Here is an 18968-nt window from a genome sequence, read left to right on the forward strand (position 1 = left end):
AGTGAAAGAGCTTGAGTGACGGCAGTTCTGAGATATGCCGGGAGGTGGCAGAGTGCATTGACTCTTTTTCTCTCTTGCCTGCAGACCATTCCCGGGAGATTCCACCTGGCTCTCGTGACATCATTTCTGGTACCGAGCCAATGGAAGGAGACCTTACTGGCTCCGGCCCCTCTGACATCACGTCTGGGCCCGAACCAATGGAGAATGAACACGTCCCTGATCCTTATGACCTCACTTCCTGTCTCCCCCTTTAAAACTCTGCCCTTTGTCCTAATTCCTCAGTCTTGTCTTGGACTCAATTGTATGCACACCAGTGCTGTTTATTTACAGAAAAACGACTTTTGCAGCCAGCTTACCAGATTATACGGGTGGCTGCCCAAAACCTTTATCTGAGTATGTCTCGTCTTTATGACAATATATATAACATGATCCGCTGTGGCAACCCTTAACGGGAGCAGCCGAATGCAGAAGAAGAAGATACCATATTATATTATATTATTTATATATATATATATATATATATATACCAGCTGATTACCCAGTGGCTTCGCTCACTGAGTGCAAGGGAGAAAAAAAATAAAATGCAGTATTTATAAAATAAGTTTGTTAATTACCAATTTTATTTTTCAACATATAAAGAGCATTTATAATAACATAGAAATCAATATAAACAACATTATTAACATCATTATCATATGAGAATATGAAGTAATATATAAGCAGCACATTGCATATAAATATAAATTATTAAACAGTAAAATATTTTGATAAAAGAATTTGAACAACATATACGAAGCGTATAAATTATTAAACAGTAAAATATTAACATTTAAGAAGTAAAGATACATTAACCAGACTCTTCGGTAGCAGCTGTGGTGCCAAACGATGTCATCTGAAAACACAAATTGTATTTCCTAATGTTCTGTAGAAAGTGACTTGAATGTGGATTTGCGCCAGAAATAGAGACGACAACGGTTCAGGTGGATGGCTTAAAGGTGTTAATTTCACCTTGCCGTCTGAACAACACATCCCACATGAATCAAATTTAAACTTCTTTGCTTGTCAGTACTCACACACGATGTCCATTTCTCCTATTGTAACTTTTGGATGTAGGCAATAATCTTTTTCAATGTTATAATTGAATCCCTCCATACACAGACCCTGACGCCTGAATTCGATTCTGTTCAGCACCTTGTTCGGGTGTTTGTGAGGCCCTCAATTGTGATTGTCGTATACGTTGATCAGCGAGCCTTCTCTCTCGATGTGCTTCTGTCTCACTTTCTCTGTGTAACCTGACTCTTTTTGTCGATGTTGACGGCTCCCCAATAAATTGTTTTTTTGGTGGCATTGTGGGTATCTGAAATTTAAAAAAGTGTATTATAATATGTTCTGTGGTCATACATAATTTCTGTTTCAAACGTGAAAAGAATTTTATATATTTAGATATAAGAAAACTAAATGGTGTGTGTGCTGTTTACTATAAGTATATAAACATTTCCCTTTGCAGTATTTCCAAATATTTATTTCTACCTACTTCAAATGAGTTAAATGTCAGCATCAACTAGAATATATTACTTCCCAAATTTTATAAAGACATACAAACACAAGGCTGTGAACTATCATTTATTCATTCTTTTTGTGCTTTCATTTTTATTGTACCCCTCTTGATTATCTGTTCAGCCGTCTGAGACCATAGTAAAGGTGCTATATAAGTAAGTTAAATGCGTTATTACTTGTTATAATTATGATTCAATAGAATTTGCAGGCAGTTTGTTTAATTGTGATTTTAACTATGCTTGTTGTCCATGTGTTCCTTAACAAATCAATCATTCATTAAACAGTTTTTGTTTAATAAAAAAAGAAAAATAAACAACTAAATCTGCAAAGTAGAATTCAAAGCACCGTTCGTCGAAGAGAAAGTTTAAAAAAAAAATATATTTTAGAGATATATTCTTCCATTTAGCAATGTGCCCTAAGCGGGATTCAAACCCCAATCCCTGCAAGAATTTCTGGTAAATTGTCTCTCAAGAACCGCAGCTATACCTCGACTTAAACGCGATATCCTTGGGGCAGCGCTGCGTACACATCCGAGACAAGAGCCGGTGCTTGCCCTTTGATGCCACTGTGGGATTCCATGTTAGCAAGGACACGAGGTTGCCGGCTCTTTCTGGAAGATGCCTCCCGTTGCAAAGTTGCAGGCTCCCCGTCTGAACAGCTGGACGAGATCAATCTATCTATCTATCTATGGGGAAGAACGGGGGTGGGGGGATTTGGTCAGCGACAGCAAGAGAACCAACAGAAGGGCAAATGAAAGACAAAGAACATTCAAATTCAAAAACAATTCAGAAAATTTCAAAAGAAAGAATAAAAATGGAAGAAAGATAGGGGAGAAAAAAAACAGGAAAAAAAAAACATTGGGCTGTCGTTTAATAAAGAGGGCTTCCAACGTTGCCTAAATGGGGAGAGAAAAACTTGCAGCTCTCGTTTACGGCCATACCACCTTGAATACACCTGATCTCGGAAGCTAAACAGGGTCGAGCTCGGTTAGTACTTGGATGGCACACCACCTGGGAATACTGAGTGCTGTAAGCTGTTGCCTTTCTGCCAGCAGGGGTCACCCTTTTCCCTGTCTTTTTCTTTTCCTCCTTTCACCCGTGTCAGAAGCTTGCCACTTGGCAGCAAGTAAAGCAGCTTGAAATAAGTAAAGTTGCACAAAAAGGAAGGAAGAAAGAAAGAAAGTGCTCTCAGTTCCACTTCTCTCCACTTTATTCTCTTTGCATCACTCGCTGTTCCATTCTGCTGTCAAAGGAGGTGAGAAAACTTAAAAATATTAATAATGCAGCAATGATACACATGTGGGTAGGTAGAAATTAATTAATTAATTAATCAATATGTTTTTATCATTATTTTTATGGGGGAGTTTCCTTTAAATAGATAGATAAATAGATAGATAGATAAGTTATCTATCTATCTAATTAAAATTAATATTTTTTATCCCAATGCTGCTGTTGTCTCACTGGCTCCTGCTTCACAGTCACCCAAATGTCACTTCCCACTCCACAAAGAAAAGTTGAAAAGCTTTTTCAGTCTGGCTTTTGAACCAAACTTATCAGGGGAGAGCACGAACGCAGTCCCCCACTACCACAAATTATGCAGTCGAGTTTCCCGCATTTGGGGAAATCGCAGGGGTCGTGTTGGCTGGGATTGGCTCCAGCAGACCCCCATGACCCTGTGTTCGGACTCAACGGGTTGGAAAATGGATGGATATTACTTTCCTAGCAATTTTTTCGCATTTTGAACCCCATAGGAAAACAAAACAACTCCTTATAATCTTTTTTAATATTTTCTTTGGGGGAAAAAAACGATGGCCAGGTATGATAATTTCGGAATTACTATTGCTTTCACCAACAAAATCTTTCCCTCCATTGTCAGGTTTCTTAGCCTCCAAAACCCTGTTTTCTTATTTATCTTTTTTAACATTTCCTTCCATTGTTGCCTTTCTATATCATTTTCCCCTAATGTTACTCCCAATATTTTAACACTATTGGAGAGCCTTATCTTTCCCTCAGGTTTTTCTTTATATTTGCCCCATAATACACAGTCACATTTTCCCAAGTTCAGTTATGATCCTGATGCCTTGCAAAATGTTTCTGTATATTCGGTTACCTGGTTTATACTGCTGACATCTCTGACTATTATACTCACATCGTCCATATACGCACATACTTTAACTTGTTGCCCTCCACTTCCTGGGACTTCCACTCCCTGTACATTTGTATAATTTCTTACAAGATTTATTAATGGCTCAATATTTAAAATTAATAGAAACGCTGATAAGGGACACCCTTGCCTTACTCCTCTTTCTACTTGTATTTCATCTGACAGTTTATTATTGACTCTGATTTTACTTGTGATACCTTTTACACACTGTCTTTATCCAATTTAAAAATTCCACTGGTACCCCCATTCTCTGTAAAATCCTCCACATATATTCATGGGCAACTCTGTCAAAGGCCTTTTCTAAATCTAAATTAATTATCCCCACGTCCATCTTTCTTTCTTGCATTAGATATATACAGTCTCTCACGACACACAAATTTTCTAATGCACTTCTACCCGACACCACACATGCTTGCTCTTCTTGAATCACATTTTCAATCTTATCTTTTATTCTATTTGCCAAGACCCTTGTTAATATTTTGTAGTCTTGGCACAGTAGTGTTATCGGTCTCCAATTCTTTATGTTGACCATCTCTCCTTGTTTGGGTATCAGCGTTATTATACCCTTTTTAATCGACTCTGTTATCTCTCCATCCCTTGCAATTTCCATAAATAGACTATGCATATCATCTTTTATTATATCCCAAAAGGTCACAAAAAATTCTATAGGTAAACCATCGATTCCTGGGGTTTTACCCCTACTGCACATTTTAACAGCTTCCTCCACCTCCTCCATTTCAATCTCTCGACATAGCATTTCTTTTTGTTCTTCTGTAAAAACACGATGTATTGTTCCCTCAAATTTGTTGCTGCACTTGTAGTTTATTTCTTTCTTTTCGTATATTTCTTTATAATACATTGTTACTATTTCCAATATGTCCTTATTTCCTCTCTTAACGTTACCGTCTTTATCCGTTAGTTCCTCTATGATGGCTTTTCTTCTCCTTTCCTTTATTTTCTTGAAAAAAAAAACAAGAGCATTTTTCTTCTTCTTCTACTTCTCTCACTCTACTCTGAAACTTTAATTTCTCTTTCTTCTTATATACTCCCTCCAATTCCTCCTTATTTATTCTTATCTCTGTTTTAATTTTCCCATCCCACACATCGATCTTATGTAATTTTTCCAATTCATTCTGCAAATTTTGTATTTCTTCTTTCTCCTCACTACTCTTTTATTTGCCTTTCCTCTGAAAGAAAACTCTAGTATTATTTTTCATTAATTCCCACCATTTCTTTTGACTCCCGCACCAATCTTTCAAAGTTTCCCACTCTTTATAGTGTTGCGTATACTGTTTTTGAATCATCTTATCTTCCAACAACGTTACATTTAACTTCCAAAGAAAGTCTGTTGATTCATCTTCGTTCCCATTTCTTAACACCACCACTAACATTAAGTGGTCCGAGAAAAAAACTGGCCTTAAGCAACAAGTCTTTGCCTCAAAGTTTTTATCAACCAAGACATAATCTATCCTGGAAGATCTTCCTCTTGTTCCTCTCCATGTATCTCCTTTTTCATCTCCTTTTAACACCTGAAAGGCATCTGTCATTTGACAATCCTTTATAATTTCTTTTAATTTTCTTGCTGTTCTTTCCATTTGTTTCCCTCTCTGCTCCAGATAACTCGCACAATTAAAGTCACCCACCACCATTAAATTGTTTTCTGCCACCATTGCTATTCCTAACAATCTTAGCACCTCCATCCTCTGGACGGGTATTGTTGGTGTGTAAATATTAATCACCTTGATGTTATTGTTTCCTACTGCCAAGTGAACTTTAACTAGTCTCCCCTTGACTATTTCTTCATATCTTTTAATTTCTATTCCTTTGTTTTTTATTAGAACCCCTAACCCTGCATTTTTATTTTCATTTGTCCCTGAAAAGATGGACTCACCGCCTTTCCAGTCCTCTTCATATTCTTTATACGATTCTTTAAAGGGTATACCACATTCCTGTATGCACACTATGTCTACTTTTAGACTGCTCAAAAAGGAGAACACAATTTTTCTCCTGTCTTTCTTTTGAATACTCCTTACATTTAGAGTAACTACTTTTATTTTCATTTTTTCCTTACAGTACTGTGGTCTGCCTCTCCTATTTTTCCTTTAGTTAACGGGGCTATATTTTTCTTTGTTTTTTTTGCAGCTTTCCTCTCTGTTTTCCACTCTTCTACTCCCTTCATCCTTGTCACAGAGACAAAACCTTCATTCTGGTGCTTTCCCTCCACCTGCACCTTCATCTATTTTTTCTGAACTAATTGGTGATGATGGATCTGGCCCATGTTTCTTCTGTAGCTCTGGGTTAACTTGCATCATTCATTTATTTTTCCTTTATTTTTTCCCGCCCTATATTTTCTACCAACCCCTGCTGCAATGATTGAGACAAGATTGCCGCTCCACTTAGTAATTCCATAATTTCTTCAGTATGGAAGAGAATATTTTGAGATGACTGCTCCAGTCTCTTTTCTACCATTGGAGTATCTGTCTTATTTTCCATAAAACCAAAAAAGTAATTTTCTCCACAACTCTTTCTCTCTTCTTCTTATTCTTCATACCCTCTACTCCTCCTTCCTGCAGAAATTAGGGCCTCTATTTCAGTCACCTTTCCTCATCTCTCCTCCTTGCAAACTTTCACTTTCTGTTTCTTCCTTTTCCCTTTCCTCCTCGGACTCCTCGTCTAAAAGTGCTATCACCTTCTCCTCATTCCTCATGTTGCTCTTAGCTAGGTTTGCATAGGAGACCGGACAATCCCTAAAAACATGTGTCTCTTCTCGACATAGGCTGCACTTTATTGGCTTCCTACACTCCCTTGTACTGTGACCCTCCTCTTTACAATTCCTGCATCTAATTATCTCACACTCTACTGCTTTATGTCCTTCATGTCCACATCTTCTACACACTTGTGGTTGGCCCAGGTAAAAAACGTGCCCTCTCACTGTCCCAATTTGTATAACCCGAGGCAAGTGTCTCACCTCTTTGGTACCATTATCTTTTCTCAACACTACATCAAACCTATATAATCTGTTCTTTATGCCATCGTCATCTGTCATCTGCATGCTTGATTTAACATCACAGTGTTGCAATAACCAGGTAGAAATATCCTAAAATATAGGGGAGAAAAAAAAACAGAAAAAAAAAAAAAACATTGGGCTGTCGTTTAGTAAAGAGGGCTTCCAACGTTGCCTATATGGAGAGAAAAAAATTTGTCCCTCTAGTTTACGGCTATACCACCTTGAATACGCCGATCTCGTCCGATCTCAGAAGTTAAGCAGGGTCGGGCTTGTGGTTAGTACTTGGATGGAAGACCGCCTGGGAATACCGGGTGCTGTAAGCTTTTGCCTTTCTGCCAGCAGTGGTCACCCTTTCCCCGTCTTTTTCTTTTCTCCGTTTCACCCATGTCAGAAACTTGCCACTTGGCAGCAAGTAAAGCAGCTTGAAATAAGTAAAGTTGCACAAAAAGGATGGATGAAAGAAAGAAAAAGTGCACTCCGTTCCACTTCTCTCCACTTTATTCTCTTCGCATCACTCGCTGTTCAACTTTGCTGTCAAAGGAGGTGAGAGAACTTAAAAATATTAATAATGCAGCAATGATACACATGTGGGTAGGTAGAAATAAATAAATTAATTAATTAATATTTTTTATCATTATTTTTATAGGGGGGAGTTTATATAAATTCAATAAATAAATTAATTACTTAATTAAAATTAATATTTTTTTATCATTTTTTGGGGGGTGTTCCTTTAAATAAATAAATAGTCAATCTTTAGGATCTTCTGTATTTATCACAGGTTTAAGTACCTTGCTCATGGGAAAGGTGCTATATAAATAAAATGTATTATTATTATTAGTGTTATCACTTTGATCTCCCACTTCTGCTGTTGTCTGACTGGCTCCTGCTTCACAGTCACCCAAATAACCAGTTTCCACTCCACAACGAAAAGCTGAAAAGCTTTTTCAGTCTGTCTTTTGAACCGAGGTTATCAAGGGAGAGTGCGAATGCAGTCCCCCACTACCGCAAATTATGCAGTCGAGTTTTCCGCATTTGGGGAAATCGCAGGGGTCAACACACCCGGAGTGCAATGGATGAGCCTCGCCCTGGGAGAACCACCTTTTTTTTTTTTGTCCTAATTCAATTTTATTTCATATCTTTCCAAATTAAAATATGATTTTAAAATTTTGTTAGAATTTTTCTCTCGGCTCTTTTCCTGCTCTCATATATATTAACATGGAGTACTGAAAATTGCCGATTACAATAAAAACATTTTTTTTAAAAACATTGGGGAGTTTTTATTTAAAAAAGGTACATTGCTTACCCTTTTGTCTTTGTTTTCTCTTTTCTTGGGAGCCTTGTTCATGTTGTTTTATTTGTTTTTGTGCCATCTGTAAAACACTTGCAATTGGGTAAACTTTTTTCTTTTTCCAAGTTAATCTATTTCCAATTTCCCAAATTGCCTGTTTTACATAGTTTATTTTAACCCACAAATCTCGTTTTTCCTTTTCCTCTATATTCTGGCAAAAATAACCATATAATATTGTGTCCTTATCTACAGCTATATTATTAAAGAACTTTTTTGTTGCCCTTTCCCACACTTTCTGTGCATAGAAGCAGTCTCACATAACATGTTGTGCCGTCTCTATTCCTTTACAGTTTTTCCTTGGGCATTTTTCTTGTTTGTTCTCATAATGTCACGTGCTGCCTCCCATGCCATATCTCTAAGGTTGGTAGGCAGTTCTTTTGCTGATACCATCTTCCACGCTATCCCTGCCTCTCCCTGTGGGAGTTCTTTAATCCACACCACCTCTTCCTTCTCCTCAAGTACTTTTGTTAACAATTTCCAATTGCTGAAAATTTTTGCATCTTTTCCCTGTACCTGCATTTCTTCCAGCACTTCCTCCACTTTGTTCTGGCTTGTAATGCCTGTGTAGCAAGTTTTGATCCATTCTATCAATTTCTTGGGAAAATCCATCTTTTCCAAAGTATCCCATAAAAAAATCATGGTCTAGAATGTTGTAGGCCTTCTCCAGATATAGATTTAGGAGTGCTATTGGGATTTTTCTATCTTCTGTATATTTTAGCAGTTCTCTGAGTAAGATCAGATTTCCTCCAATCTTCCTCCCTGGTACTGCACAGGCTTGATCTTCTCCAATTAACTTTTCCAGTTTCCCTCAAATCCTATTTGCTATCATTCTACTCCACACCTTATAGTCTGTACAAAGTAGCGTAATTGGTCTCCAGTTACAGACTTTCCTTCTATCTCCTTTTTTTTGGAATCAAAGTAATTACTCCTTTTTTCCATGTGGCGGGGGGTTTCACATGTTCTACTTATTTCTTTATAAAGTCATTCCAAGTTTTTACTTAAACAATCCCAAAAGGTGATATAGAATTCAATGGGCAAGCCATCCATTCCTGGGGATTTGTTTTTCGCACTCCTTGTTATGGCTTCTTTTATTTCTTCTAGGGTGAAATCCTTGTCCAGCACCTTCTTTGTTTATTTTATTTACTTTTTTACATTTTCCCCAAAAAGTTTTATTACCCTTTTTGGTACTTTTCCCGTATAGATTTGTGTAGAATCTATTATTTTCCTCTTTTCTTCCTCTTCTTCCCATTCACAACCCTTCTTGTCTTTCAAGATTTTCATATAGCTTTGTTCTTTTTGTTCTTTAAATTTTTTGAAGAAGAATCTTGTGCATTTCTCATTCTCCTCTTTATCTCGAATCCTGCTAAGGAACTTTATCTTCTCTTCCCTTTCTTGGTAGATATTTTTTATTTGTTTCTTAATTTCTTTAACTTGTTTTTCTTCATTTCTACCTTGTTGCTCATACAATTCTTCTAATTGTTCCTGCAGAATCATTAATTTCTCGTTTTCTTCTTTCTTTTTCTGTCTCCCTTTTTTTTGGAAGAAAGATTTCGCCTTTTCTTTTATCAAATCCCACCATTCCCTTTCTGACTCATAAAAGTCTCACAAAGTTTCCCATTGTTTTAGTTTCTTCTTATATTCTTCTTTAATAGATGAATCTTTCAGGAGTTTCATATTGAGTTTCCAAAACCCTTTTCCTCTTTCTGTTTCTTTGCCCCTTTCTATTTTGGACACAATAATTTTATGGTCAGAAAAAAAAGGTGCTTTTCTGATACACTTTCTTGATCTTATATTCTCTGGTCACAAAGTCAATCCTGGATTTTTTCCTTCCTGCACATCCCCTCCATGTGTATGCTGTTCGATTTTTCCTTTGTTGTCTTTGGCTATCTTTTAGTTTGAAGTCTTGCATCATCTGTTTTAACAGGGCTGCTGTTTTATCCGGTGTTCTTTGGGAATTTTGGTCTATTACGCAGTTGAAATCCCCTGCTATTGTTAGGTTTTCTCTTGTTGCAATTAAGAAATTTAATTTCTGAAAACTTACAAACCATTCTTGTCTTTTGTTAGCTGCGTAAATGTTTATTATTTGGTGTTGCACATTATTTAACTTGCAACTTAGGATGGCCAGTCTCCCTTTAATTATTTCTTCTGATTTTAGGTCAGTGATATTCTTATTTTCAATTATAAAACCTATTCCCGCATTCCTGTTACTATTTGTTCAAGAGAAAAAGGATTTTCCCTCTTCCCACCCTTTCTCATACTGCTTGTATGATTTTTGAAAGGGGATTCCACATTCCTGCAAGCATATGATGTCCACGGGCATTGTTTTAAGGAAGCTGTAAATTATTTCTCTCCTGTTTTTATTTCTGATGCTTCTTACATTAATTGAAGCAATCTTCATCATTAAATTATTGTTGGGGATGTCTTTTCTACCTTCCTCTTCTTTCTAACGCTCTGCTCTTATTTAGATTTTGGTTTTGGCCCCTTCATTCCCGTAATCTTTTGGAAACTTTTGACTGAATCCTTCCCTAGATAGGGATTTTGTGAGTCCATAATAGACGTTCTTTCTTCCAAGTCTTCCTTTCTTTCCTCTGCTATTAATTTTTCTTCTTCATATGTTGATAAATCATACCATTCTTTTTCTTCTTGAAAATCTCTCACTTCTTTGAATACCGGAGCTGCTTCCAATATTTCTTGAATCTCTTTAATCCTATCCTTAGTGTTTTGCAATGTTGCTTCCATTCTTTCTTCAAGTACCTTTGGGGTACTTACTTGTTGTTTATCTGGTGGTTTATGGCTACTTTTCCCTTTATTTTCTGCCATTATATTTTCTAGACTACTACTTTTCAAACTGTTCTTCCTTCTATTTCTATTCCCAATAGGAGTTTGGAACAGCGTTATACTCGTTTCTCCTTCTTCTTCTTCTTTCTCATCTTCATTTTTTTCCAATTGAATAATGACTTTTTCTTTCTTGCTAACATTTGCAAATGACTTTGGGCAGTTCCGAAAAACATGCTCTGTTTCTCCACATAGGTTGCAGGCCATCTCCTCTTTACAATCTTTCCTTTGATGCCCTTTCATTCGACATTTGCGACAGATTTCGACGTTACATTCTGCCGCAATGTGTCCTGCCTGCTCACATTTCCTACACACTTTTGGCTGCCCTGCATAAAAAATTACCCCTTTTTCCATCCCTAAAAGAATTACTGGTGGGAGGTGTTTTAAGTTTCCCTCACTGTCTTTCTCTAGTTTAACAAGAAACTTAGAATTTTCTATCTATGCATGGGGAAGAACGGGGGTGGCGGGATTTGGTCAGCGACAGCAAGAGAGCTGAAAGAAGGGGACCAGCATGAAGGACAAAGAACATTCAAATTCAAAAATCATTCTGAAAATTTCAAAAGAAAGAATAAAAATGTTAGAAAGATAGGGGAGAAAAAAAAAAGGAAAAAAAAAAACAAAAAAAAAAATTGGGCTGTCGTTTAGTAAAGAGGGCTTCCAGTGTTGCCTATATGGGGAGAGAAAAACTTGCCCCTCTCGTTTACGGCCATACCACCTTGAATATGCCCGATCTCGTCCAATCTCGGAAGCTAAGCAAGGTCGGGCTCGGTTAGTACTTGGATAGGAGACCGCCTGGGAATACCGAGTGCTGTAAGCTTTTGCCTTTCTGCCAGCAGGGGTCACCCTTTTCCCTGTCTTTTTCTTTTCCTCCTTTTACCTGTGTCAGAAACTTACCACTTGGCAGCAAGTAAAGCAGCTTGAAATCATTAAAGTTGCACAAAAAGGATGGATGAAAGAAAGAAAGAAAGAAAGAAAGAAAGAAAGAAAGTGCACTCAGTTCCACTTCTCTCCACATTATTCTCTTGACATCACTCACTGTTCCACTCTGCTGTCAAAGGAGGTGAGAGAACTTAAAAAGATTAATAATGCAGCAATGATACACATGTGGGTAGGTAGAAATAAATAAATTAATAATTTAATTATTATTTTTTATCATTATTTTTATAGGGGAGAGTTTCCTTTACAAAATACAAAAACTAAATTTATTAACACATTCACATTTTTTTAAATTTAACGTTTAACCAGATGCCATACAAAAGGATTCTGTATGTTCAACAATTTGGTTCACACTGCTCACGTCTCTTATAATAATGCTTTCATCATTCATATATGCACAGATCTTCATCAGTTGTCCTCCGCTTCCTGGGACTTCAACTCCCCGTATATTTTTGTCCGTTCTAATCTTATTTATCAGAGGCTCAATACTTAATAAATAAAACTGCCGACAGAGGACACCCTTGTTTTACTTCCCTCCTTACTTTTATTTCATCTGACAGTTTATTATTTACCTTGATTTTGCTAACAATACCTTTGTATAATGTTTGTATCCAATCTAATAAAACCAAAGGCACTCCTATTCTCTGGAGGATTCTCCACATATATTTGTGGGCAACTTTATTAAACGCTTTTTTCTAGATCAAGGTTAATAACCCCAATATTCATATTTCTTCCTTCATCCAAAATATACTGTCCCTCAAAAGACACAGGTTATCTGTCGCGCTCCTTCCTGGCACCACACACGCTTGCTCTTCTCTGATCACATGTTCAATTTGCTTCTTTAAACGATTTGCCAGGACCCTTGTTAAAATTTTTTATTCCTGGCACAGCAGCGTTATCGGTCTCCAATTTGTAATATTCACAGTCTCCTACTGTTTGGGAATAAGAGTTATTATTCCTATCTTCATTGTTTTTGTCATTTCTCTCTCCCTCAAGATTTCTCGAAAGAGACTCAGCATATCTTCTCTAAGTATCTCCCAAAATGTCACATAAAACTCGTTTGGCAGTCCATCAATTCCCTGTGTTTTGCCGCTGCTGCCCATTTTCATTGCTTTCTCCGCCTCCTGCAACTCTATCTCTCGTTGTAACTCTTCTTTTTGTTCATTTGTAAAAAACTGGTCTATTGTTTGCTCAAATTCCTTAATACACCCTGTGTCTGTTTCTTTCTCCTCATACATTTCTTTATAAAATGTTATTAGTCTTAATATTTCTTTATTCCCATTTTTTACATTTCCATCTTCGTCTTTCAATTCTTCTATCCTTGTTTTTCTTATCCTCTCCTTCACCTTCTTAAATAAGAATCGAGAGCATTTCTCTCCTTCTTCTTGCTCTCTGACTCTGCTCTGAAACTTTACCTTCTCCTCTCTCTTCTTATATACTTCCCCAATTCTTCTTTTATCATTCTTATCTCATTTTCTCATTCTCCATTGATATCCTCAATTTTGTACAGTTGTTCCAGTTCATACTGTAGTATTTTTTTATGTTCTTTTTCCTCCCTACTCCTTTCTTTACCTTTTTTTTGAAAAAAATCCCTAGTATTCTTTTTCATCAATTCCCACCACTCTTTCTGGCTTCCACACCAATCTTTCAAGGTTTCCCACCCCCTATAGCGTTGTTTATATTCCTCTCTTATTTTTTTGTCCTCCAGCAGAGTTATATTCAATTTCCACACAAAGTCCTTTATCTCCTCTTCTGTTTCTTTCTCTACTTCCGCCTCTAAAGTGCAGTGATCCGAGAAGAATACTGGCCTTAATTTACAATTCCTTGCTTCATAATTGTTTTCTACCAAAATATAATCTATTCTGGAGGACTGCCCCTGTGCTCCTCTCCAAGTACAGCCTTTCTCTTCTTTTTTTAGTTCCCTAAAGACATCCTTCATTTGACAGTCCTTTATAATTTCTTTTAACTTTTTGGCAGTTTTGTCTACCTGTTGACCCCTTTGTTCTTGGTCACTCGAGCAGTTTAAATCCCCTACCACCATCAAGTTATTTTCTGTCGCAATTACTGTTTCAAGTAAATTGAAAACTTCCATCCTCTGGATGGGTGTCGTTGGGGCATATACATTAATTAAAGTGACCATATTTCCTGTTATTAACAATTTGATCTTTATCAATCTCCCCTTTACTATTTCATCATATGCTTTAATTGCAGTTTCTTTATTCTTAATTAACACCCCAACCCCTGCGTTTTTATTCTCGTTTGTCCCTGAAAATATAGCTGCACCTTCTTTCCAGTCCTCTTTATATTCCTCATATGATTTTTTAAAGAGTAAACCACATTCTTGAATACAAATTACATCGACCGGCAAACTTCTTAAATAAGAGAAAACAATTTTCCTCCTTTCTTTCCTTTGAATGCTTCTAACATTCAAAGTTAATATTTTAACTTCATTTTTTCCTTATGGTAGTGTGGTCTACCTCGCCTCCTATTTTTCCTTTACTTACAGCAGCTACATATTTTTTTGGCTTCTTGGCTAGTTTCTTCTCCGTCCTCCATTCCTCTACCCCTTTCATGCCCGTGGCTGAGACAAACCCTTCCATGTCTTTAGACTCCAGATAACAGGGAGCTGTCCCCCATTCCTTTTGTTTTTCTCCCCCTTCTGATTTTCCAGAGCTAGCTGGAGATAATATATCTGGCCCACGTTTTCTCTGCAACCCTGGGTTAATTTGTGTCATCTCTGTACTGCCCTTCCCTTCCTCCTGCTCTATGTTTTCCTTCCTCACCTGCTGAGGGGACTGACCAAGAACCACTGTTCCACTGAGGATTTCCATAATCTCCTCTGTGTGGAAAACAATGTTCTGGGAGTGCTGTTCCATTCTTCTTTCTAAGTCCTGGGATTTCGTTTTATCTTCTATTAATGCCAAAAACTCAATTTCTCCCCCATTCTCCCTCTCTTCTTGTTCGAATTCTCTCTTATTGTTTGCTCCAATATTTAAAGGGTCTATTTCCTCCCTTTTCCTCATCTCACTTCCTTGGATTCCTTCCCTTTCAATGTCTTCCGTTTCCCGTTCTTCCTCAGACTCCTCATCCAATAACGCAATTGCTTTCTCTTCTCTCCTTACATTTCTCCTGACCATGTTGGCATAGGAGACCGGACACTCCCTAAAGACATGCGCCTCCTGTCCACATAGGCTACATTTTATCAGCTTCTTGCACTCTCTCGTATTATGGCCCTCCTCTTTATAATTTCTGCATTTTATTATGGCACATTCTGCTGCTTTATGACCCTCGTTTCCACACCTTTGGCATATTTGTGGCTGACCCGGGTAAAAAACATGCCCTCTAACAGTCCCAATTTGTATAACCGGTGGCAAATGAATCACCCTTTCCGTGTCATTCTCCTTTTTGAGAACCACATCAAATTTGTACAACCCATTTTTTATCCCATCCTCATCAGTCATTTGAATACTGGTTTTTACGTCACAATATTGCAACAACCAAGTTGAAATATTCTGCAATTTCACTTTTTCTGTAAATATTAAAATATTTACTTTTTTGTCCATTCTATCACTCAGAGGCAAAACCAAAAATTTTTCCAACTCTGGGTTAACCAGTTTTTCTTTCTCCACTGTTCTCAAACATTTATCATACCACCCTCTATTCTTAAACATCACCTCCAAGGTAGTTTTACCTGGAAAAGCAAAAAGATAGTCAATCTCACCCAGTGAAAATTTTAGAGTCTTCTGCAGAACCTCCTTACTGAAGTTCCCTCGCTCCATTTGTCCTTCTTTGAGCTCCAAATGAACCACGTTCCATCTTTCTCTTCCATCTATTGGAATCCGTGCTGCAGGTCTCCCGAAAATTCCAAGGCCTCTATTTGTCTCCATCAACCATTCCACTGTTAGCTTCCATCGCTTTCGCTATCTTGCTCCTGAAAAATTTTAAAACGCCGCGGGCCAAGGTAAGCAGAAAACCGGGTGGTGGACAGGCCAACCTACCCAGCTCTGGATCCAAGGTCGTGGGGTGCTCCCTACACCTGACAGAGAAGAACCATAATGGTATCTCCCCTGCCAGGTAAGTTTTTTTTCTTTATTAAATGTCTAAAATCCATTACTTAGGACAAACACTATTTGGCTTGTCCCCTTTTCACTTACATTTACTTTTTATTTTTAGTGTCTTAGCTTTGAGCGCACACACAAAGTCTGGTCAATTTGCTAATCCACTGTAACCCATCACCATTTCACCACTTTCTTTAACTTTTTTTTTCCTTTTCCTTCTTTTATCCTCCATCTTCCACTACTTCTTTTTCACATTTCTGTAACAATCTCTGAATTGTTATTTTCTTGTTGTGAATCACCAGTTCATTTCTCCACCACCACAGATTTTCTTTTATTATATTGATTATTTTCCATTTCCTTATTGGCATTTTTACATCTAAGTCCTTCCCTACTAACCCATACAACACACCTTCTCTTGTAATCTCCTCTTTTCCTAACTTCCCTTCCCATATCTTTAATACCTCATTCCACACATCTTGTGCCATTTTGCAGTTCCAAAACACATGCTCTGATGTTTCGACCTCTAAACAATTTTCCCTCGGACATATTGAACTTTTCGCAACTCTCCTTTTATACATGGCCGCCTGCGTCGGTAGAATTTTATGTACTGTCATCCACCCGAGGTCTTTCTGTTTATTTGTTAATCCTTTGTCTACATTTTGCTGCCACACTTTTTTTGCTCGCTGTTCAGTAAGCTTTTGGATTTTCATTACTGTTTCATATTTTTCTATATATTTTTTAAGATCTTTTTTTTCCCCAAATTTTGGGATCTCCTTCCTCCCATGAATATCTTTTAACAAATTTTACTATTATTTTATAATTTTTTGGTGTATTAAAGGCAATGGGTTTGTTATTTGGCATTTTTAATAATTTTGCTTTTCTCAGTTCTGTACCTAGCAGATATCTAATTATGTCCGCTAACTTCCCCGTCTTATTTAGCGCTATATTAACAACAGTTGCTGTATGTCTTAAAACCAACTCCCTTTCTATATTCGGAAACCCTTTTCCTCCATTTTCTCTTCTTTTCATTACCTTACTTCTTGCCAATTTTTCACATTTTGACCACCATAAAAAAACAAAACACATTCTTATAATTCTTCTTAATATTTTCTTTGGTGGAAAATAAAACATTAACTAAATAAGATAGCTTTGGGATTATCACTGCCTTTATCAATAATATCTTCCCTTCCATTGACAAGTTCCTTAACCTCCAAAACCCTGTTTTTTTGTTTATCTTTTTTTCCATTTCTTTCCACTCCATCCTCTCTGTACACTCATCCCCAAATCGTAGCTCCAATACTTTCACCACATTTGCTAACCTTTTTCTTCCTAATGGTTTTTCTTTCCATTTCCCCCAGAGGATGCATTCACTTTTATTTAAATTTAAAGTTGAACCTGACCCCCTACAGAACACTTCTGTATGTTCTATTACTCTATTTATACTCAATGTATCTCTCACTATTGTTGTTATGTCGTCCATATATGCCAACACCTTTATTTGTTGTCCCCCACTTCCTGGTACTTCAACTCCTCTTATATTTATGTCACTTCTGATTTTATTTATTTATTAAGGGTTCTATACACAGAATAAACAACACTGCTGACAACGGGCACCCCTGTCTTACTCCACATTTTACCTTTATCTCCTCTGTTAATTTATTATTTACTTTTATCTGACTTCTTATATCTTTATAAACCACTTTTATCCAGTCCAAGAAACCTTCGGGAACTTCCATTTTTTGGAGTATCTGCCACATATATTTATGAGCAATTCTGTCAAATGCTTTCTCCAGATCTAAATTTATTATTCCGACATCCAAGTTTCTCTCTCTCATGAAATTAACACAGTCTCTTAAGGCACACAAATTGTCTGCTGCACTTCTCCCCTGTACCACGCATGCCCGTTCTTCTTTTATTACACTCCCAATATTTGTTTTCAATCTATTTGCCAACACTCTTGTCAATATCTTGTAGTCCTGCCACAGAAGCGTAATTGGTCTGCAGTCTTTTATATTCTTTGTTTCCTCCTGTTTTGGAATGAGCGTAATTATTCCTCTTTTTATTGTTTCTGTCATTTCTTTGTCTTTTAAAATTTCTATGAACAAACTATGCATGTCATTTCTTATTATATCCCAGAATTCCAAATAAAATTCTATAGGCAAACCGTCTTTCCCTGGAGTTTTCCCTCTGCTGCACATTTTTACAGCCGACTCCACTTCTTCCATTTCTATTTCTTGACACAAGCTTTGTTTTTGTTCTTCTGCAAATCCTTGGTCAATCATTTTTGTCATTTGGTCGATCTCCTCCTTTTTGATTTCTTTCTCTCTATAAATTTCTCTATAATAAGTCAGAACCATTTCCTTTATTTCTTTATTTTCTCTTTTACTATTTCCATCTTTATCTATTAATTCTACTATTTTGGCCTTTTTCTCCTCTCCTTTACTTTTTAAAAAAAGTATCGAGAACACTTCTCTCCTTCTTCTTGTTCTTGAACTCTACTCTGAAATTTGATCTTTTCTTCTTTTTTTATACACTTTTTCTAATTCTTCTTTTATTGCCCTAATTTCTGTTTCAATTTTGTCATTATAGCCCTCAATTTCATATAGATGTTCAAGTCTTTCCTGCAATTTTTTTGTTTCTTCTTTCTCTTTCCTCACCTTTTCTTTGCCCTTTTTTTGAAAAAACTCCCTGGTATTTTCCTTCATCATCTCCCACCATTCTTTCTGTGTCCCGCATCCTTTAAGGTTGTCCACCTTTTACAATATTTCTCATACTCCTCTTTTATCTTCTTGTCTTCTAACAATTTTACATTCAGGTTCCATACAATATCTCTATATTTCTTCTTTACTCCCTTTTTCCAATTCCACTGCCAGCATGCTATGATCGGAAAAAAAAAAAACTGGCTGCAAATGACACTCCTTTGCTTCATAGTTTTTATCGATAAAAACATAGTCTATCCGTGAAGATTTCTCTCCTGCCCCTCTCCAGGTATACACTTTTTCTTCACCTTTTACTTTCCGGTACACATCTACCATTTGAAAGTCCTTGACAATTTCCCTTAACT

General features: G+C 36.9%; 1 protein-coding gene, 1 non-coding gene and 3 pseudogenes across 2 annotated transcripts in view; 4 read left to right on the forward strand and 1 right to left on the reverse strand.

The window, feature by feature from the left end:
• Positions 1 to 18968, forward strand: part of LOC127527749 (zinc finger CCHC domain-containing protein 3) — a 227314-nt gene that overhangs the window by 110103 nt on the left and 98243 nt on the right. The gene's annotated exons all lie outside the window — the stretch shown is intronic.
• Positions 2484 to 2592, forward strand: LOC114643231 (uncharacterized; annotated as a pseudogene).
• On the forward strand, positions 6931 to 7050 carry LOC114643229 (uncharacterized; annotated as a pseudogene).
• Positions 7699 to 7836, reverse strand: LOC114643202 (uncharacterized; annotated as a pseudogene).
• LOC127528087 (5S ribosomal RNA) lies at positions 11609 to 11727 on the forward strand. The gene has a single exon (XR_007935230.1). It is a non-coding gene; the product is annotated as a 5S ribosomal RNA (ribosomal RNA).

This window comes from Erpetoichthys calabaricus, chromosome 5 (assembly GCF_900747795.2).
Source record: "Erpetoichthys calabaricus chromosome 5, fErpCal1.3, whole genome shotgun sequence".
Lineage (NCBI taxonomy): Eukaryota > Metazoa > Chordata > Cladistia > Polypteriformes > Polypteridae > Erpetoichthys > Erpetoichthys calabaricus.